Below are 23,188 nucleotides of genomic sequence, written 5' to 3'. Positions count from 1 at the left end.
CATTTCAATGTAAGACTCTAATCCTGTTTTGAGTTTGCTAAGCTTTTCACTTCAACGATATCTTGTGTCAGCAAGTTCCACAGGTTAATTTAAGTTGGCTATTTTTCTGCCTTTTATTTTTGAACCAGCGTTTTAAATTTCCTTTAAACTTCCCAAAGCCGATATGAATTCACAATACATAGCAGCAAAAAAGACCAATGCAATCTGACGCTGCACATGCAGAAGCATCCTGTCACAGATAAGGGAGGGGACAGCCTCTCTCTACCAGACATGCACTACTGTAGTCTGTGTAGTGCAGAAAGATAGGGAAACTTCACAAATTTTATACACCATGCACTTTTCTTGCTAGCTCACTTATGTAGCAAAGGATCCAGGTGTGCCAGCAAGACTGTTGGAATTAAGTTAATGTGCCTTGCCTTCCTATGTGATAACTGAAGGATTAATTCTGCCTCTAGATATGCACACACAGTTCTTAGGCCTGGACACATAGGTACATAGGAGCCTAAATCCTGTTTTTAGGCTCCACTGTGATCCTGAGAACTCCTGCTTGACTGCCACCTAACACAGCAGGTGTCTAAAATCACTCAACGCCTAAGTTTTAGTGGTCAAAATTTCCTAGGCTCTTACGGTTCTGCCTCTGGGCATGTGTGTTGCTGCCTCCCTCTAAGCACCCAGACACCTATCTCCTGCCTAAGCCCAAGAGCAATCCAGAAAGCAGGAGAAGACAGGTGCCCCTCTGCTTAAATCACAGGTGGGGCCAGGACCAGCTCTACCATTTTTGCCACCCCAAGCCAAAAAAAAAAAAAGCCACCCAGACAGTGCCACCCCAAGAATGGACAGACTGCCGCCCCTTAGCATGTACTGCTCCAGGCACGTGCTTCCTCCGCTGGTGCCTGGAGGGGGCCTGCTCTGGTAGGTGTGCTCAACTCCAAGACAAAGCAGATGAGAGAAAGTGAGGCTGTGCTTGTTCAGAGCCTTTAGCTCAGTGGTTAGAACACTTAACTAGGATTTAGAAGCACCCCAGTTCAAGTCCCCCTGCTGCTAGAGGGGGTGACAGGATTTTAACAAAGGAGTGGCCTTGGAATAGGCTGATGTGGGACTCCCTCAATCTCTCCTATTTAAGTTGTCCCACCTTAATTGAATGATTAAATATGAATTGGGCCAGAGCAAATGAGTGACTCTATAGCCCAGTGGTTAGGCCATTTACCTAAGAGATAGGAGAGCCCTGTTTGATCTTTTCTCCAAATTACCAGTTCCAGTCCACCTGTTGTGTGGCCTCCCATATGAGGGTTCTACCCAGGGAGCTAAAGGTTATAAATGAGGTATTTTCCCCCATGCTGTGTGGAGTTTATGCAGCCTCTGAGCACACCTGTCAAGCCAGCACTTGGGCAGAAGAGCATCTAATTTCCTCTTGTAGCCCACTAGCAGCGACAGACACCTACTCATGGTCTGGATTTAGATGCTTATCTCCATGAGAGGGCTGAGGCTTAAGACACAGTGTCTGACATTGACTAGAGTAGGCAGGCCCCTGCCTAAAGTGCTGGTTTTCTCGGCTATATTCTAAGGTGCTTATTTTTCTCATTCATTGTACAGGGAACCTAGGCACCTAATTCAGGCTTTGTGTATCAAAGTGTTATTCCTGTGAGTTTTCTAACCACCTAAAAATTAGGTGTTGCAACACCCAAGTCCCTTTGTGTTAGGCCTTACTGACATTACTGGGAGCTGTACAGGTGTATTTGATGGCAGAATTTTTTCTTCTCCACCTTATGCACCTGAAACCTCATACTAAAAAAACCAAACAAACAAAAACCAGTCAGCATAGTACTGAAATAAGACATCTAAGTTAACTGAGATAAGAAAGCCTTTTCCACTGATTCACCTGGATCTGGTTTTAAATCTTTGGTAAGGAGGTCAGAAATCTTAGACTGAGTGGTACACAAGGACCACTCCAGAAAGAAATGAAGGGCAAGAGCTTCTGCTTTGTAACATATCTTCTCTTCCCGTGGGAGCTGCTGTGCTGTTGCCTCTCATTGCACCTGTGACTCCTGTTGGAAGATGGTGTTTTTCTCCAGCTGTCTGCAGGAGCATATCTCTTGAGAACTCTCCAAGGACACTCGTGCTCCAAAGCTGTTCTTGTGGTAAAAGGAGCCTCTCTGTTGTCGGGAATGAATTGGCTGATGACATACCTGCTTGTCAGGTGACATCTGTGTAAAGCTAAATCTCCAATCTTGCGCTGCTCTTCTAAGCTTTTGAGATCTGATGTGATCCCAGAGCAAAAGGGCATAGCTGCAGACCATGAATAGAGCTATAGTTTGGTGGAACTGGTTCCCAAATGCAGGTGGCCTTGTGCACAGCAGATGGAAAAATGTAGGGGGAAAAGAGGAAGATTACTTGGAGTGGGAGTTCTTCAGGACAGGGACTGTCATATTGTCCTGTGTTTATACAACACCAAGCACAATAGGATACTTGTCTATGAGGTGGGGCTTCTAGGTACTACCACAGTACAAACAATAGATCATAATAAGGAAGATATGAGAACCAGGAATCCTTGACTCCCACTTGTGCTTACTCTAGCTTGCTGAGTTGGAGTTTTATTGCATTAGGAAACAATGCACACATTTGACCAGCACATTGTTAAGGTGTATATGTACATTGTGATTCATATATCCATGTAATATGTTATAGGTCATTGAGGCCTGGTATGAATGACGCTTGCTTGACATGAATATGTGCATTGCAAGTCAGCAATTGAAGCAAGAACTTAAGGTCAAGAACTATTAGAACTATTCGTGCAAAAACAATCTTGTTGTGTTCTGGGAAAAATATGGAGAATCAGCAGAAAATGAAACACCAGCTGGACTTATAAAATTGTATAAAAATTGGAGGAAATGGCACGCCTTGGATCATGGCAGCCTGCCTAGGATTGTCTCTTTGGAATTGTATGGGTAGAAGGCCTAGTAAACAAAGGCAAAGAACCGATGACATGACGGAATGGACCATAAATGGTTACCTATGATTTCTGCAAATTGGAGTCATTTATTGATCCAGAGCCTCATGTGGATATAGATGTGGTTTTTCCTGGCTCCCCACATCTTATGATCAGAAGGAAACTTGACTTGTCCTCGGGACCATTCTGACCTTTGGACTCTGGTACAGTAACTCCTCACTTAAAGTTGTCCTAGTTAATGGTGTTTCGTTGTTACGTTGATGATCAGTTAGGGAAGACGCTCGTTTAAAGTTGCACAATGCTCCCTTCTAACGTCATTTGGCGCCGCCTGCTTTGTCCTCTGCTTGCAGGAAGAGCAGCCCGTTGCAGGTAGCTGGTGGGGGCATGGAATCAGGGTGGACTAGCAGCCCCCCTATCAGCTCCCCCTATCAGCTCCCTGCTCCCTTAAGTTCCCTGTGCTGCAGCTGCCCAGCAGGCTACCAATTGCAGCTGTCCCTCCCCCCACTGCCATGTGCTGCTCCTGCCCTCTGCCTTGGAGCTGCTCCCAGAGACTCCTGCTTGCTGTACAAGGGGAGGTGGGGAGCTAATGTCAGGGTGTCCCCCTCCACCCTGCTCCTGCCCGGGGCAGCTCTAGGCATTTTGCCGCCCCAAGCATGGCAGGCAGGCTGCCTTCGGTGGCTTGCCTGCGGAGGGTCCACTGGTCCCGCGGCCGCCGAAGTTGTGGGACCAGTGGACCCTCCGCAGGCAAGCCGCCCAAGGCAGCCTGCCTGCCGCCTTTGCGGCGACCGGCAGAGCGCCCCCAGTGGCTTGCCGCCCCAAGCACGCGCTTGGCGTGCTGGTGCCTGGAGCCACCCCTGGCTCCTGCACCCCACTTACCCCATTTCCATAGGGCAGGGGAGACACACGGCAGGACTTAGGACAGAGGGAGCTTGCTGGCAGCAGCTGTGGTCTCAGCAAGCTGATCTAATTAACAAGGCAGTGTACTTAAGACTGGGCTCAGCTACTTAAAGGGGAAACACACACACACCGTGTGTGTGTGTGTCTCTCTCTCTATCTCTGTCTGCTATGCTCTCTCCCCTCCCTCCATGCCTGCTGTCTTGTAGAGTGAGGCTATATTAACAACAAGTTAACCCTTGAGGGCTCAGCCAAATGCGAGTTCATTATTTAGCAGTAAGGCATTCCCTGGAAAATATCCTACTCTGACTCCTCCACCTCAACCAAGCTTCACAATTGTCATCACTGTGTACCAGTATTAAAGTGTGTGTGCTGGTGGAAAAAAATTCCTTGGAAGCTAACCCCCTCATTTACATTAAATCTTATGGGGAAATTGGATTTGCTTAGCATCGTTTTGCTTAGTCGCATTTTTCAGGAACATAACTACAATGTTAAGTGAGGAGTTACTGTATAGTATGTTTGCGGTGTGAATGTGAGTGAGAGAAACTTGTTTTGTAATCAAAGAGCATTTAGAGCAGTGGTTCTTAACCTGGGGTGCACGCACACCGTGGGGATGTGAGATGCCCTTTCCGGGAGTGCAAGACATGCCAGATTTTTTTAGAAGGTAAATCATCGAAACACAAATTAAGCACAGGCACTTAAGTACAACTACTTTTTCATCACACCTATGTATTAACGATTACTGTAATATACAAACAAAAATATATCTAGGTTTAATGAACTGACCTACTTCAACGATTTTTGATAAGGGGTGCGAGAACATATTTTGAGAACCAAAGGGGTGCAGGCTGTAGTAAAGGTTAAGAACCGCTGATTTAGAGTATTATATACCAACACTATGTCCAGTATCTGTCTGCTCCCCATCTCATAGGGAGACCTCTATTGCGGGTCCAACAACATGACTTCTGAGTCCTGCATCATATTTTGCCAGCAGTCACTAGTCTTTCCCCCATGCCAATGCAAGAGTGTTCTCTATATCACAGACTCCAGTGCTTTTCCCAGTCTAGTATTAAATGACACAAGCCATGATACTTCTCTCCCTACATGGGAGAGACTATATCTCACCCTTACGAAATTTCTTCTAATAGACAAAGGAAGAGACATACATTGCTCTGAAGAGCTTAGTCATTGTCCCTGTCTGAGACCTCTTGGGCCTACTCTAGGGTTGCCAACCCTCCTGGTTTCACCAGGAGTCTCCCAGAGTCAAGCTCGATCTCCTGGAGGCTATTGAAGCCAATCCAGGAGATTTTAGGCCACTAAAAGTCCAGCAGAGCTAAGTCAGACTCCTTGACTGGCCTCATGCCACTCCTGGAAGCAGCCAGCATATCCCTGCGACCCCTTGGGGGGGGGGCGGGTGTCTCCGCATGCTACCCCTTCCCTGAGTGCTGACTCCACAGCTTCCGTTGGCAGGGAACTGCTGCCAATGGGAGCTGTGGGGGCAGTGCCTGCAGACGCAGGCAGCGCACAGAGCCCCTAGTCCCCTTCCCCTCCCCCCCAGGGGCTGCAGGGATGTGGAGGGGAGAGATTCCTCAGAGAAAGTGAGGGACTCTCAAAGTCATCCCAGTAGCAAGGGTTAGTGCTGGGAGGTAGCCTCAGACAGACCTGTCATAGTACAATATGTATATTTGTAAATAATTAAGTAGCTAAAGAGAGACTTGCATAGAGAGCATAAGATGAGCACTTTTGCCGTATAAAACTATTTCTTTAATACTTCCTGCTCTGTTAGATTGTATTTGTTCTTAGAGTAATAAATAAGACACTTTATTTGGCCAAGACTAAGCCTCAGATGGGCTACTAAGTCATTTAGACACCACACTGCTGCTTCTCAAAGTGGTGCTACATAATAATTACCATATGCTAGAGTGTATTTCTGAATTTCCAGTTCTGGGGAGAAAAAACTAAAAACTTGACCATCTCGGGTCTGTTGTACATTACAGACCTATATTGGTATAACTACGTCACTCAGTGGTGTACAAAATCCACACCCCGAGCGACATAGTTACAACGACCTAACCCCCCTCCAGGCAGACAGCACTGTGTAGGCAGTAGGTGGGTTAACTAAACTGACAGAGCTCTCTCCCATTGGCTTAGAGCGTCTTCATTAAAACACTACAGCAGTGCAGCTGTGCTGATGCAGCATTATAACTGTAGACTTGCCTTAAGTCTAAACAAGACAAGGAATGAATACTGGAGGGTGACAGTGAAGGTACTAGATAGAGCCAACAAGTAGATATGTGTATGTGGCACTTGTTCATCGGGGGGAGCAGGTTCCACTCCTGGTATATTTATTGCTACAATGCATCTGTAACGTGTTGTACAGTTAGATCTCATTTTGATATCAAGCTGTACAGCAAGATATCATTTTCCTAAGAAACCAAAAATAATTGGCCCAGGATTGCTAACAGTTTTGAAAAGTTTTGACTGAGTTTCAGTCAACCTGCACCACATTCCAAGCACATTCCTGGGTCAAATTTTGGTTGAAACTCATCCAGGAGAGGGCACACCTTAAAAGAGCTTTATAGTGCCATAGGGAAGCTACACAAGGCTAGTTGGTTTCATATAGTTATGACTCCAACCCAGGCCAAAATCAGAAGTTTTAGCTGAGCTGTGCTTTCAGTTCTTTCAAAAGTGAAACTCAGCTCAAAAGACATAGGGGGTGAACCTATGGGACTCGAACCAAAACAATAATGGAATGTCATCTAGACACACTGTGATCCAAATCCTCTGCTTCATAGAGCTCTAATGATAACAACAAGAAGCTGGATGTGCAATGCCTGTATTTCATAAGGCTGCATTTTTCTGAGAACCGCTATAAGTCACCTTTTCCCTTTGTCTCTCCTTTTCAGAGTAAGTAAGTTTAGGGATTTTTTTAAAATACAAGCTTGCGTATTTCTTTGCCTATTCCACAATTTCAAGAAGATCCCTTGAGACAGGTGCAGTTAGCTGGAAAGTGGAGGGAGAAATTCCAAATGGAAACAGAATGGTCCCTTTGTCTGACATGTCTCCTCAAATTCTTATAAATGCTACACTAGGTTATCTGCACACAATAGGCTAACAAGCAAGATTGTAAACAAGCATCACATAAGTCAGATGCAATCCAAAATTCTGATAGCATATGCCACAGAGGTCACTGTATATATAGCATTTCATTAAGACAACAGAGCCATTAAATACTTCAATGGATTAAATACTATAGAGGAAGGGGAATTGTCTAATGTGGTAGTAAAAGGTATAACCAGGATTAATGGAATCAAATCAAGAAATGAAATATCTGTATTGAATATTGGGGAAAACTTGTTAACAGCAGGACCTATTAGACTATTTCAGCCAAATTGTGGATCAACTTAGTTGGCCTTATTCATTCAATGAGGTTTCATGGATCTAAATGAAGGCAGAATTTGGCCCATTGTCTAAATAATGAGAGAGAGTTGGTTGAGTCTATACACACACACACACACACACACACACACACCCTCATTTAGTGTGTCTATTTTCTTTTCTATATATATTGGGATGAAAGTAATAACTAAGTTGTTAATTTACATCTGTCTTACACAACAAAATAAATTATCCCTTGTAAAAATAAGTAGAGGAAAATCTTACAACATTTGAATAAACCCCAAATCAGCAAGTTTGGATGATGTGCATCATGGGGTTGCTGAAGCATTAGCTAACAAACCTACAGAACTAGCATGTTAACAGTCAAGTTCAAAATGTTATGAAGAGGTTCCAGGAAATTAAATGTGGTACCAATCTTCAAGAGCGTGACCCTGGCAACTATTACCTCGTAAATCTAAATTCCATCCCTAGTGAAATCAAAGAATGACAATTTTGGGGGACTGTAGATGGGCCAGACTCACCCCTGCGGCGCCTCCTGCTGGTGACTCCGGGGAATTAGCTCGGTTTCCAGCCCAGAGCGCCCTCTACAGGCCAGTGATCTGCCTGTTCTCTGGCCCCAAGTCCCTCCCTGGACCCCGGTGCCCTTTTACATGGGGTGCTGCCCCCTGGCAGTAACCCTTTTCTCTCAGGGTCTCCCCTCTCAGGGAACCCCCACCCTCTATCCCCACCTTGCCTCAGTATATGGCTACTGCCAGTCATTGTCTAGCCCCACGTCCTGGGGCAGACTGCAGTATCAGCCTACTCATCACTGGCAAGGAGGGTTTGGACCTGCTGCCTTGGCCTGCCCCTGGCTGCCCTCTGCAACCCCTAGTACCTGTTAGCCCATTGCTAGGCCGCAGCCTGGGGCTTTCCAGGCTGGAGCTCCCCAGCTCCTCAGCCTGTCCCCAGCCCTGCTCCCCTCAGGTACTTTGTCTGTAGCTCCCCGCAGCCAGGCCCATCTCACTCTACAGCTAGAGAGAGACTGTTTGGGCCTCTGGCTCACAGCCTCTTATAGGGGCCAGCTGGGCCTGATTGGAGCATGGCCACAGCTGAGCCTACTTTCCCCAATCAGCCCAGGCTTCTTGCCCCAGCCTAAAGGCTGCTTTCTCCAGCCACAGCCCCTTCCCAGAGCTCTTTTTAACCCCTTCAGGGCAGGAGCAGAGGTCCACCCTGCTACAGGGACATTTAAAAAAAATCCAAGCTCCTAGGGATAACAGAAGCAAGAGGCAGCATGAGTTTATAGAGAAATAAGTCATGCCAGCAAAACTTGATTGCTTTTATTGAGCAATTAGTGGACAAAAAGAACGTACTAGATATATCTGGATTATACTAAAGTATTGGCTACAGTGTCACAGGACATTTTAATTTTCAAATTGAATTCAGACTGGCTGGAATGTGGCAATTGTCCAATGAAGTGAAACCTGGTTGCCGGACCACAAAAAATGTAAGGATAATAATGGCAAGGTATAAAATTAAGGAGCTGTGTGCGAGGTACTACAGGAACCTCATAAGAACGGCTGTACCGGGTCAGACCAAAGGTCCATCTAGCCCAGTATCTGTCTACCGACAGCGGCCAATGCCAGGTGCCCCAGAGGGAGTGAATCTAACAGGTAATGATCAAGTGATCTCTCTCCTGCCATCCATCTCCATCCTCTGATGAACAGAGGCTAGGGACACCATTCCTTACCCGTCCTGGCTAATAGCCATTAATGGACTTAACCACCATAAATTTATCCAGTTCTCTTTTAAACGCTGTTATAGTGCTAGCCTTCACAACCTCCTCAGGTAAGGAGTTCCACAAGTTGACTGTGTGCTGCGTGAAGAAGAACTTCCTTTTATTTGTTTTAAACCTGCTGCTTCAACATTAGCTATAGCCTTATTAACATCGTCATCGGTGATATGAGAAAAGGAGGTAAATGGCACGTGGAGGTGACTTGAACAGGATATTGATGTGGGAGGTGCGGCACACAGCCAGTATGGAAACAAATATAATAGAAAGGGAGTCTTAGGCTACCTTGCCAACTTATGGCAGTATAAAAATATCACTCAAGGGTGTGGAGACGTAGTTATACCGCGCTAACCCTCAGTGTAGACAGCACTATGTCAACAGGAGGGCTTCTCCCACCAACATAGCTACCATGTCTTGGGGAGGTGGAGTACCTATGCCAGCAGAAGAAGCTTTCATCTTAGCGTCTTTACTAAGCACTACAGAGGCACTATTTGTAGACAAGCCCATAGACACAGCAGTTAGACAGGCAGACAGCCAATAATTAACTGAGATCACCTTAGAAAATACAAGATAATTCATTGGGGCAAAATAATTAAAAATAATCAGCAATTTAACAAGAAGATACAGTGAGTCAGGCACTGGCCTGGGAGTCAGGGGGCTTGAGTTCTGTTTCTGCCACTGTCCATCTGTCTGAGCTGGGGCTAGTCACTTCACCAATCTGTTTCTCCTCCCACCCTTTGTCTGTTTTAAGTACCTAGACTGTAAGTTATTCAACGCAGGGATTGTCTCACAGTCTGTATGGTGCCTAGCACATTAAAGCCCCAGTCTTGGTGGCAGCCTCTGTGTGTTACTATAATACAAATAACAGGTGACAGCTGAAGGAGGAGACAGAGGCAGATGACTGAGATCTACTCCAGGATTCTCCTGGGGAAGAGATGTCATTTACATTATGTCCCTACTCCACCCCAGGCGTCTGCACGCATCATGCTCCCATGTTGCATATCTCCTCCATTACCCCCAGTTTTGTGCACCGAGGACCAATCATTTACTCAGCAGTCTGGGATTCACACACTATTTGTGACCAAAAAAAAAAAAAAAAAACCCAGAGAAGTTTTGTCTTCTATGGAAGAACATGCTTTCCACATACTTGCCACCGCTTGGCAAGAACCTAGCACAATTCAGAAAGGGATGGATTGGTTATTTATATGGACGTATGCAGAGTTATGAGAGTTAATGCTAACAAAAAATTTGGACAGACTATTAAAACGGATGGGACAGGGCCTGAGCCAATCTTTAGCTATTAGAGTTCCTGATGAGACCTTCACCGACAGCTACCCACTGCACAGTTCTTACAACTTCCTCAGCAGTACTACTGGCTACTGTTGGAGACATACACTGTACCTGATGGACATGCGGTCTGATTCTTTATGTTAATTCTTATGTTACACCTCAAATAGAGTTTTACACTGAAACCTTCATATAAACAAGAAACAACAGGGACACATAGATGCAAATGGTAAACAGCAGTATGCCATTCAAACAAACCGCATTTACAAAATCATGTGAATTCCTTGAAGCCAACACTGACTAAATACAGGGAGTACAACTACTAAGTGTAAGTGAATAGAACAGTATTTATAAAATGGGTAATTTGGATTTGATTAATGTTTATAAGTGCGTTTACATATGAATTGGATATTAACCTATAGCTCTAAATGGTTTAATTAGCCTTGGAATATTGTCTCAGTGTACAAAGAAAAATAACTAATTCACAAAGGAAAATGAAAAGGAAATCTGCAAGCCCAAATGAGGTCAATTAATTAAGCAATTTGCATAAATTTGAATGGTTATTTTCAGGGCACTTTTGACATTTTGCACTTCCTGTTCCCATCACACCAACAAAATACTTTTCTGTCACCCTATTTATGTGATACATCAATCATCCAACAGGCTCGCCGACTAGCCGCGTGCACTGCAGCTAGCTTCCTGAACCATGCACAATCTAGCATCCCATTTACAGCTGTACTATCTTATCACCAGCAGATGCATTTACAGACTGCTATAGCTTCATTCTTACCACCAAATGGAGAAAAGGATCTGAAATCTGACTTTATCGTCAATGCATTTTCACATTGTGAATCCCACACAGATGGTAACAATTACAGAGGGGTAGACATTTTTCACACAAAGGGCCAAATGCTGCATATTTCACCAGCTGAAATCCGGAATAACTCATTTAATTTAACTGGAGTTTCTACATGTTCAGACTGGTGAAAGTGAGAGCAGTGAGAGCCCAATATCCATAGTCACCAGTGGAACCCTGAAAAACACCAGAGTAGTTTTCTGTGTTTAATGCTGCAGCTACCCTAGGGTTACTACAGTTATTTCCAATTCTAATTATAGGGGAAATTTTGGTGTCTCAAATACCACTGGATAGTAACTTGTTGGCAAATGGAGACTCCTTAGGGGCGACCATTGTGTACGCTTGTTCCCCAAACCAATCTCTAGTACTGTAGCACTCTGCTCCACTACAGACACTGCCCTGCAGACAGGGTTGTTCTGTGTACTTGTGGAAATGCAATGAGCATAGTGACAAAGACCTTCATTCTGCAATTGACAGTGTGCAAGTGGACTGCTTCCTGCCTGCAGCGGGGCTTTGAAATCATCCTTATGCTGTTGACTGCAGAATTGTGGCCTAAAGCTATAACCTGTGAGCAGGCTGTTCTCTGTTACTGTTGTCCTTTTGCTAAACAAGCACACACACAATGCTGTCAACCCTGCAACAGGGGATTTGTTTGGTTTTGCACGAATTGAGTTGGGTTTTGGTTATGCAAAACATTTGACTGGGAAATAATGGCTTCATTCTCCACTGGTGAGCATCAGACAATCTCATTATGTTTGTAACAGGGCAAAATCTTGGCCCAAATGAAGTCAAGGGAGGGCCACTCAGAGTGGGGGAGGGCAAGTGGGGCAATTTGTGGGCCCCCCCACAAGAATAAAGTATTCTATAGTATTACAACTTTTTTTTTATGGAAGGGGCCCCTGAAATTGTTTTGCCCCAGGCTCCCTGAATCCTCTGGGTGGCCCTGGTCAAAGGGAATTTTGCCATTGACTTCAATGGGGCCAGGATTTCACCTCTCAGAGCTAGCAGCTGTCCCATAGATGAATTGGAAAAAATAATAAGTTATTTTCCTTAAGGACTAAATTGAGTGCCATGAGCAAGACAGTTGGAGTGCTCAGATTGCCTTACAACTAAAGCTGGTCAGAACCTATTCGGCAAAATGTATTTTCCTTGAAATACACTGTTTTGAAGCCAAAGCATTTAGCAGCGACATATCAATTTTGATGAAGATGTCAATGGGAAAGTGTCTGAGGTCCAGGGCTTCCTGGTCAGGTTAAAATCAAGAGAGAGAATAAAAAACCTGACCTATTCATACCATAAATGGCTATTTCACCACAAATCTGTTTCCTCAGTAACAGTGGAAAGATTCTTTTTTTAATTTCAGTGTATAACAAAAACAAATGTTAAAACTTTGAAAGTTGTTATGGCTATGCTAAAGGGAAAAGTCGATTTAAGCTACGCAATTTGAGTTACGTGACTAGCTTAAGTCAAATCGACGTAGCTTAGATCTACTTACCGCGGGGGCCACACTACACGACATTGATGGGAAACACTCTCCCGTCGACTCCCCTTACTCTTCTCAATAAAGTGGAATACAGGAGTCAACAGGAGAGCGATCAGTGGTCAATTTAGCGGGTCTTCACGAGACCTGCTAAATCGACTACCGATGCATCGATCGCTGCAGTGACTCTCCTTCAGTAAGTGTAGACAATCCCTGAATTGTCGTCCTCTGGCCTTCTCTACCTCAGACCCTCCACCCACACAACTCTCCCGGCAGGATATTAGGCAACAACATGCAGAAATGTAAAATAAAAGCATTGCATCCTCAGACCAATCTTTCATTGGCTGGTTAGTTATCCTAAGGGCAGAACCTGGTTACCTAGCATCTTCTGAGAACTGATTAACCCATTCATTGTTGTTACAACCATCCCAGAAAGGCTCAGTAATTTTTACCTTGCATCAGTATTTTATAGTTGATGCCCTCCGAAGTGAAAGATATGTATCAGGAAAGGATAAAACTGCTCAGATAAATGAAAGCACAGTCTGAACTTTGCCCAGCATAATCAGTTTCATGATTTACTCCCCACCCAGAATCACAGCAGAGCATCAGGATTTATCAAATGCAGTCTTAAAGGAGGAGATCACATCTACAAGAAGGGACAGAGTAAATGTGTGGTTAGATTCATAGTTGGAAGGGACCTCAGGAGATCATCTAGTCCAACCCCCTGCTCAAAGAGGGACTAATCCCCAAATGGCCCCCTCAAGAATTGAACTCACAACCCTGGGTTTAGCAGGCCAATGCTCAAACAACTGAGCTAGCCCTCTTTCATCCCCACAGTCAGCCAGCCAGCTGTTAGAATACAGCAGGAGCCACAAAACACAGCCAGGCTGCATTATGTACTAAAACTAAATTATGGTTGCCACTTTATTTTCCCCAACTTTTATTCAGTTGTAAATGTTCTGACACAGATTCTGGAAACTTGGGCAATAAAATGGGGATAATTCTGCTAGCCTGCTTCATAACTTCAGTACTGATTTTAAAGTACTAGAGACATGTGAAATATGTTAAGGCCAGACAATGGCAAAGGTGGCTTTCCTGTTATTTATTTGTTTATTTAAATTCTGACCTGTGACTCTGAATGCATCCCTCTGGCTTAATTTCTGTTTAGATCAGATTAATCCTTGGTATTTATCACCTCCTGCAACATTATATTAATTCTCCTGGAAACTACATGTCAGAATATTTGTACTTTACTTCACATGTTATCAACAAGTAGTGATCTTATGTACCCAACTGTATCATTAGTGAGTGCAGTATGTGATATATTTAAATCCTCTTATTTTCTTTTATTTTCATGTATTTAGTATACTTAGAAGTCACCTATCAAAAGGCATTGTTATTTACTTATATAGTAACTAATGGGCCAGATCTTCAGCTGCAATAAATCAGAATAGCTCCATGATGACCCCAGAGCTACACTGATTTACACCAGATGAGAATCTGGCCCACAGAGTCTTTTACAGACAGAGTGTAGTGCATGAGGTCTTAGCACACGGTAGCAGTTTTTGTTTTGTTTTGTTTTAAAGATCAGCTCCCAAATAATACAAAGTAGAAGGGTAAACAAGTTCCTTTGTCTTACTTATCACATCTCTTCTCTTATGCATAATTGCAAAACAATAGAACTACCAGGCAGACTATGCTGTCTGTCACAGCTCATGACTAACTGGGACTCTGGCTTCATTCTGCGGCTAAGTACCTTAACATCTTTAGAGGGAAAATTGTAAATATATTATCCCAGTCACTAAAATATATTAGAAGGGGAAGCAACTTCCAGAGCTTTCACATATCACTGCATTTCCCTAGTGATGCTGCTTGTTGCAGACTTGTCTATAGTTATTGATTATTTTAATTAATTACCCACCCTAATGGGAGGGTTTACGCATATTTAATTTGTGAGGGTTCAGCCACAAGACTGACCATAATAGAGAGGTTATTAACAAGGCAAGTGCTATGGGGCACCACAGGGACAACTCAGTGCTCTTTTTGTACTTCTTTATTAGCTCACCAAACAGCACCACACACACTGCACTCTGCTAAAGGAGAGAGCCAACAATTCTGAACATCGAGCATTTACGTTACTCACCCCATCCTAGGTGGAGAGTCCCAAAGTGTCAGGCATCATTCTCATCATCATTCTAACCATCATCATCCTCCCAACTGGTCATCATCCTGGCATTCACCCAAGGCATGCAGGCTGGGACACAGCTCCTATAATGTGTTACTCCGACACCCATGGGGGGTTAACATATTTATGAAGGTTTTAACCCTTTTTACTTATTCAAACTTCCTCACAGAACTACTTTTGGTGTACCCTGTTTTTCATTAGTTCCCCGTATATTCATTAATGTTTACGTTACTTAATCATCATCATAATTGGTGGCTAGCACATCAGTGACACCACTCATCTGCAAAATTGCAAAAATACTCTAACCAGCTTTAACTGGTATATTACAATATATATTTCCTAAATATTAGCCTTTAACACAGTCCTCATGCAGCATTCTGTCTTGTGCCATCTTGTGATATAGGGTCACTTACTGGTCATGACATTTACTTTCTTGCTCATGGCAAGTGTTTCTTTAGACCTGAGGCCTTGTTTGGCTAAGCTAAATACCTTACAGGACTGAGGCCTGTAGGCTATGTCTTACAGTATTCATTAATACTTATATTTCACCTCTATGTTCTAAAGATATCTGATATCTTATGTCCTTGGCTCCATTGTTGTGTATCCACCATAGCCATCAGGGAAGTAACACTTCTGATGAGCCTAAAAGAAGAAAGAGACGTTAAAATAAATGAAGAATTAAATAATAAGAGCAACAAAAACAATCGGCAGGTAGTACAAGGTTTGCAGAGGGAAATAAGAGGCAACACACGGCAGAATCAGGTCAAGTCTGTACCAGGCCCGATGCAGCACTTCCCATTTCATTTGTGATCCTCTCTAGTATACAATAGAATCTGAAGTACTTAAAATGCCAGGAGGCCTCCGGTGCACTTTGTAGCCTGCCCTAGGGAGCTACTCATACCCTACTGTGAGAGAACAAAATCCCTGGATTGTGATACATGCCAGAGTGCACCACAATTCAACCGAGAGGCATTAGGGCTCGGGAAAAGAGGCCCACAAGCCCCAAGTTCACTTCTGAACATTTACAGAGCTTGAAGTGCTGTGACAAGTTGCCAGGAAGCTATAAGTCATCTTGGTCAATTGAAAACACTTAGGGCCAATTTTTTAAAGTTTGGGAATTAGGTGCCTAGGTGCTTTTGAAAATTCTGCTAAGCATCTATCTGGGTCTTTAGGAGCCTAAACGCCTTTAAAAATCTGTCCGTTAGTGCCTAATCCAAAGCCCATTGTTGTCAATAGAAAGATTCCCATTGATTTCAATGCTTTGGATCAGGTCTTTTCTGGCTGGGGAGCTGGTGATGCTGTTTGCCAGTGTCCTTCTCATGATGATATTCACCCCAGTGCAGGTGATCAGTATCAGGCTTGGGAATTCTGTACTATGCAAGTTCCATTCAAACCCATTCAAGCCCTGAGGGTTAAAGTGGAATTTATATGCCGCATAGGCCTAGGGATTTACCTCCACACTGGGATGTGTGATATGATATAGATCCCATGTTTGAAAAGTACAACACTTGCTTCTCAGCCTCTGGCTACTAGCAGCTTCATACCTGGGTATAATTTAACAAACATACCTGTAAAAAAGGAAAAGAAATGGGTGAGCTGCAACCCACCACATACAATCACACTAGAAAATCTGTAGGCCCAATTGTAGAAACCTTACTCATGGGAGTAGTCCCTCTAAAGTTAGTGGGACAATAATACAAAGGGCTCAGAGATCAGGCCCTATAAGTTTCAAAAGTATCTGGCCAGATCATTTTAATGCTGTAAATAATAAACTTTCACCCAAGGACCAGAAAGCTCTTGACAAGCATTCATTGAGTCTCCCAACATCCTGATGAGAAAGGTACATCTTGCAATACCCATTCTGCAGATAGGTAAAGTGAACGATTCAGTAACTTCCCCAAGGTTACATAGCAAGGATGAGATGCTAGGCTAGAACACCCAATTCCCTCGTCTAACCACTAGAAAGAACATTGCCTCCAACACAATGTACTGGGGGCTAAAATTTGCAAATGTGGGTGCTTGATGTTAGGCACTGTAGTGAGGCGGCCTGGCTCCCGGCGGCCCCTGAGAGGAACCGGAACAACCCCCTCAGTGGGCGGAGCCACTGCCACCTATTCCCGCCCCCCGGAAGTCAAGGGGCGGGACAGGAAGTATAAAAGCCCGGCCTCAGCACTCAGTTGGAGCCCAGCGGCCGGAGAGGACGGACGCTCCTGGTCGGGCTCCCGCTGGACCGAGCCTGCCCCGAGCCCGGTACCCTGAGGTGGACGGACCGAGCCTGCCCCGAGCCAGGTACCCTGAAGTAGACGGGCCGAGCCTGCCCCGAGCCAGGTACCCTGAGGTGGACTGGCCGAGCCTGCCCCGAGCCCGATACCCCGAGGAGCAGCCCGAGCGTCGCCCTGACCCGCGTCCGGAGGAGCAGCCCGACCTAGACCGTCTTCAGCCCGCCGAGGAACCCATGGTATGGGACCCCGCTGCCGAGCCCAGCGGGGAGCAGGTACCCGAGGAGGGGGAGATGGAGTGTAGCCCGGGGGTAGCCGACCCCTGTCTGGCTGAGGGCACCGACGTGCCCATGTCAGTGTGTTGCGGCTAGGATCCCCACTGACTGCAGCGGATCCACACCGCTGCTGGGGCCCCAGGCTGGGGCATAGTGGAGTGGGTGGGCCTGTGTCCCCCCTGCCACCCCACGCACGGGTGGCAGACTCCCCCTCCTACCAGCGTTTCGGCCGAGAAGCCTGCACTTACCTGGGCTTCCTGATCTATTGTTACTGCTCAGCTCCTGAAGTAAGGACCTGAGCCCTGAGACTGATGCTACTGCTCAGTTCCTGAGACAAGGACCTGAGCCCTGAACTATTATTACTGCTCAGCTCCGGCTGTAAGGAGCTGAGCCTAGAACTGCTGTGTTGCTGCCCCGCCCTGATTGAGGGCCTGGGCTTAGCTCATTAACTTTGTGGTGTTCAGCCTGCAGGAAGGACCTGAGCCCCCTGGACCCGTGTGCGGTGCCCAGCCCTGAGCTGGGGCTCGGGCTTGCTGACTTGGTGACTGCTCCGCCCTGGCCACGAGGACCGGAGCTGAGAGCCGGTTTGCCGCCCCACCCTGACTGAGGGCCGGGGTCTATTGACTGTGTTACTGCTCAGCCTGCAGAAAGGATCTGAGCCTGGAACTAGTGTTTGCTGCCCCGCCCTGCCTGAGGGCCGGACCCATTGCAGTGACCGTGTGCCTTCTGTTTCAGCCCCTGCCTGAGGGGCGGGGCCCTGAGACCTTCAGAACCCGAAGACTGATCCAGGCCGTGTAGTGAGGCGGCCTGGCTCCCGGCGGCCCCTGAGAGGGCACGGCCCCCGTACCGGACTATTACAGGCACCTAAGTCCATATTTATTCAGGTAAGTAAGTAGCTGGTTTTCAGAAGGATTTTGCACTTGCAGCTCTGAGGGACTTCAGTGGGAAGAGCGATTCCTTAACACAGCTGCAAATAAAGTCACTTAAAAAATAAACCCCTCCTCCACCACAAATTTGGACTATTTTATATCGTCTAACAGACCAGAAGATGATCCACAGCTGAGGGCATTTAGCAAGCTATACCAAGCCATATCCTCCACTGGTGTAAATGTCCATAGTCCCATTGAAATCAAAGACGCCAGGCCAATTTACACTAGCTGAGAATCTGGTCCATTTTCTTTAATCCCTTAAACTGCTTTTTTAAACAGACAAGAGAAAATGATGCAATAGTCTGCCAAAAAGAATCTGTCTTTTTAAAATAGTTTGGTTAAAAAGAACTCCTCAAGGGTGTTCCAATACTTTAACCTGAACAGTGGCTAAGCATGAAATGGATGCTGTTGGACTAATGGCCTCTGGGTAGGTATTCTGTGCTAATGGAATAGCATTCAAAAGCTTTGAGAAGGAAAAAAAAATGCTGAGTGAGTTTTGTGTGATTTATGGGTGAAATACCTACATTTGCAGCAGGGCTAGGGCGTTCCATTAAGGTCTGTCACAAGGAATTATAATGCTTCAAGCTAATTATAATGCAAACTAAAGAAATACACATTAAGAAGGGAAGAAAGATACATTCCTTAATTGGAAATTTATAGAACATTTACTGTCAAGAAGAAGAGAGGTTATTTTTATCTGAGAGCTATTCCTCGACAGATTTGTAAATATACAGGGCCATTGTGCCACCTTTGTTGTGATTTTAGACCTTTGTTACTAACAATTGCATCCGCTGACCCTTCACCCCCTTTATATTCAAAAAATCATTCTTTATTGGTGTAATATACTCATCAGCATTCTCGGACAGACTTAGCAATCTCAGTGACTCCACCAGCCATTCCCTCACTGGGCTCATCTTTTCAAACTCTGCCTGAATTCTAAACCTGTGTGGCACTGAATACATTCTGTAAGATGACTGTGGTAGCATCTCTGTGAAATTTGGTGAAAGAGAAGAAGCTGATTAAACTGGTGAATTTATAGTTAAATTGCTGAAAATTAAACCTACAAGCACTGCTTCCTAGAAAAGGGAGGGAGGTTTTCTAATGGCTAGAACAAAAAAACAGAAGTTAGGCCTGCTGGATTCTCACTAATTTGCTGTGTGGCCTACTGGGAGGCACATTGGCCAAAATTTTCAAACGTGGGACTTAAAGTTAAAAGCTTCGGTGTGTATTTAGGCACCTAAATAAATGCCCTCTGATTTTCAGAGGCACTGCGAATCCAAAGTTCCCATTGTAGGGTCGAGTTTCAGGAGTGACCTAATCCATGTCTACACTACAAAACTATGTCAGCATACAGCTGCTGTTATAAAATCGCTTGTGTGTGTGCACACTTGGTTCCTTATGTGGGTGGTGTGTGTCCTTGCCAGGAGTGCTTTTATCGAAGGTATTGTCAGTGTAGGACATTGTGGGACGGCTCCTGAAAGCCAGGAACCGTCGATGTAAACAATGCAGTGGCTACACTGACACTGCGTAGATCTAATTATATCAACTGTGACTTTACGTTGCTTGGGGAGAGGGTGTGGTTACTAAATTGGCATAGAGAGGGAGCCAAATTTAAGTGAAGACATTTCTACAGCTAGTTCGATGCAAGGCATCATACATCTCCCTAACCCTGTAGTGTAGACCGCGCCCAAGTTTGTGGTGGCACCAGGGAATTTCATCCTGTCTCTTGAGGACCCTCGTACTCAAACTCTAAGGCCTCATCATGTAACAGTGGCTGTTAATATCCCCCCTACCCCGGCCTGCCTGTGTATCATTCATTGTTAATGAAAACACTGAACATCAGAGCAGTCCTCTAATTGCCTAACTGTGGATTACATGCCTAACTTTGGGCCCTTTAATTGGAAAACTTTTGCTTTAACCTCTATTTCTATTTACCTGACCTTAAAATTAATATAATACTTACTGTTGTGGGGCTTAGTTGCTCAATGTTTGTGAAGTTCTGAGATCAGAAGGATGATGTGGGAGAAATTTGCCTCTAGTGGATCCCATTGATTTTGGTAGTAGCCTCACATGGGCATCTGAAGGGAGAATTTATCATTATGTAGGTGTAATAAGCCAAACACCTAACTCCTCCAACTGGCTGGCTTAAAGGTGTTTTTGTTTACAATCAGTTACAGTTTGGTTAAGAAGGCTTGTTGTCAACTGAATGGCCATTTGTTTGAGACCGTGATTAATTTGGTTCTAAAAATGATGTTTTAAAAATGTTTGTCCCGTCTAAAATTGTATTGAATTTCACAACGTTAGCTGTAGATAGAGGCCTGATTCTATACTCCAGGTGCAGCTCAATCGCAACCAAGTGGCAATGATACTTTGTATGAAATCTATAGTAGGTATCACAAAAGCTATGACCCAGGCAGGTAGAAATCTCAGACATCGGATCAGATCCTCAGCTGTTGTAAATGAGCATTGCTCTATTCAGGTCAATAGAGCTATAACAATGTATAGCAGGTGCGGTGTTACCCTTTAATTGTACATATTGAGGGCCAATTTCAAGCATACAGCTTGCACCGAAGTTAATGGGAGCAGTGCCTGTGAAGAATGTGACCTTTGACTTAGGAGAGACAATGTTTTATGATCTTCTCCTGGCGGGATACACCAATAAAAGTTATTGGAGGTATTTAAAAGTAAAACACATCTATGATTTCATCTCTGTTGTGCCTGACGGGGGAGTTTTCCACTTGATTTTTCTGACATTTAATAACAAATATTTAACTGCAGCATAAACCAGTGAGACTCTTTGCTGAAAAAAATGCTGATGACATCCCTTAGCTTCTATATATTGCTGGCTTTATTAGCTTTCAGAGCAACTGTCGTGTCATGATTAGCTGATCCATTTCCCAAGCTAGGTTATAAATCTGATATTCTTCAATGAGATGTGTTTGCATTCAATGGTGTAACCACACTTGACACAGCTCCATCTTAAGGCCTGTTTGTTTCCAGTATGGAACCAATAAAGTTTCCTCATAGAACAGAAGCCATTGGGTCCTCTGGGGTCATCCGCTCCATGGATTTTGGATTAAGTAGATGAGCTGGTCTGTATAACGATCCCTAGCACACTAGTAACTACCATTAAATATATTTTAAAATGCACACAAAATTTCAGAACAAAATATGAAAATGTTGAAATCTGAACTTCAGGAAGGGAATTCTACTCCCCACCCCATCCCCAGGGAGGAATGGCTGACGAGAACTCTGGAAGATCAAAAATCAAACACCACCCGCTTTAAGGCCCCAGTTCACCAAAGCAGTTAATCTATATGAACAGTGTGTTTGAAGTTTATAGGTTACTCTTCAAACTTTGATCAAGAAGAGAATCTTATGAGATCATGAAGCAAACCAAAAGACACAATCTGAAAATCATGGCACCAAAATCACTCCTGTTGGTCTTGGGTCAGACTTTTGTAGCACTTGATAGTATCCGGGCATCATATATGAACAAAACCAGGCAAACTAGAGGCAGTGGTGCATTGCTGAACTCTAGGTAAATCAGAGATGTGTAGGTGCGCCTTTCCCTTTGGAAGCTAAACAAATATGGATCCAGCCAAATTCCTTACTCAGGATGAAAAGTGCAGCCACCTTTCTCCTCTACCCAGTCTGGAGAAAACACCAAGGTTCAGGGAAGAGAAAGTCAGAGCTTGAGGAAGAGAAAGGCAGAGACAAAGCAAACACGATGGTATGATGTGTTACAGGGGTGCTCAAACACTACTGTAATGGGGGGCATATGAATATCTAGATATAGTTTTTATCAGCTTGAATCTGGAACAGGCACATTACTCATGAGCAGCAAAGCTAGGAATGAGTTATCCAGGTCATCTGGCATGAGCGACAGCAACATTATCTAAGCTGTATTGTACATATGTAGTATTTTCTATTTCTGTTTTGATGTTAAAGTTGCAGCTTAGTATGTGATAGTTTATGCTGTAAAATATAAACAAAACAAAAAAAAGAGAAAGAGCGAAGGATGCTCCAAAGTGCCAAGTTAACATGGCTACTGGAAGCTTATTTTCCTGGCTTCTTCTTTTTTTGTGACTGTGCATCCATAAAGTTGACTATCTTGTGTGTGTAAGAGAGAGAGATACACAGACAGACCGACAGACAGTTATAAAACCACTCAAACATTTCTGAAGCTTGGCAGTAGGTTTCTTTTCTTTATTTAAAATGTGGACGCCCTGCATTTCTGAGCCAACCGGACACTCTCTTTGAAATATATGTCTGCTACCTTTTATGTCTCTCTTTCCCCTCACTATTCCATGATTATAAATAGCAGGATAGTAAATTGCTTAGATAAGGTACATTTTTAACCCAAGGAAATATATGCTTTCATTACAGATGGGCAAACATGTTTGAATAAAGTAATAATTCTCTGAAATTCTAGTCAAAACATGCATCTATTGTATCATTTGAATTGAAAAGAACTTGAATGCTTCAGAAACCAGACAGCTCTTTAAAAATGCTTAAAAAAATCAGCTAAGGCAAGGGCAAAGGTCATTATTTTTCACATTTGTGCATATCTCCATTCTGCCAAGGAGCAATAACATAGAACTATTATAACAAACCCGACCTTGGCTGTATGCAGGGTATGATCCTATGACCTTCAGCACAGACCTGCCCGTACAGCTTCTGATAGTGCCACTCCATGGATTTTGGATGAAGTAGAAGAGCTGGTCTGCACAGCGATCCCTAGCACACTAGTAACTACCATTAAATACATTTTAAAATGCACTCGAAATTTCAGGAAAAAATATGAAAATGTTGAAATCTGAACTTCATGAAGGGAACTCTACTCCCCACCTCATCCCCAGGGAGGAATGGCTGACGAGAACTCTGGAAGATCAAAAATTAAACACCACCAGCTTTAAGGCCCCAGTTCAGCAAAGCAGTTAATCCCA

This window comes from Mauremys reevesii, linkage group 2, assembly GCF_016161935.1.
Source record: "Mauremys reevesii isolate NIE-2019 linkage group 2, ASM1616193v1, whole genome shotgun sequence".
NCBI classification, from domain to species: Eukaryota; Metazoa; Chordata; order Testudines; family Geoemydidae; genus Mauremys; species Mauremys reevesii.
The sequence above is the reverse complement of the archived record's forward strand: the minus strand, read 5'-3'. Positions refer to the sequence as shown.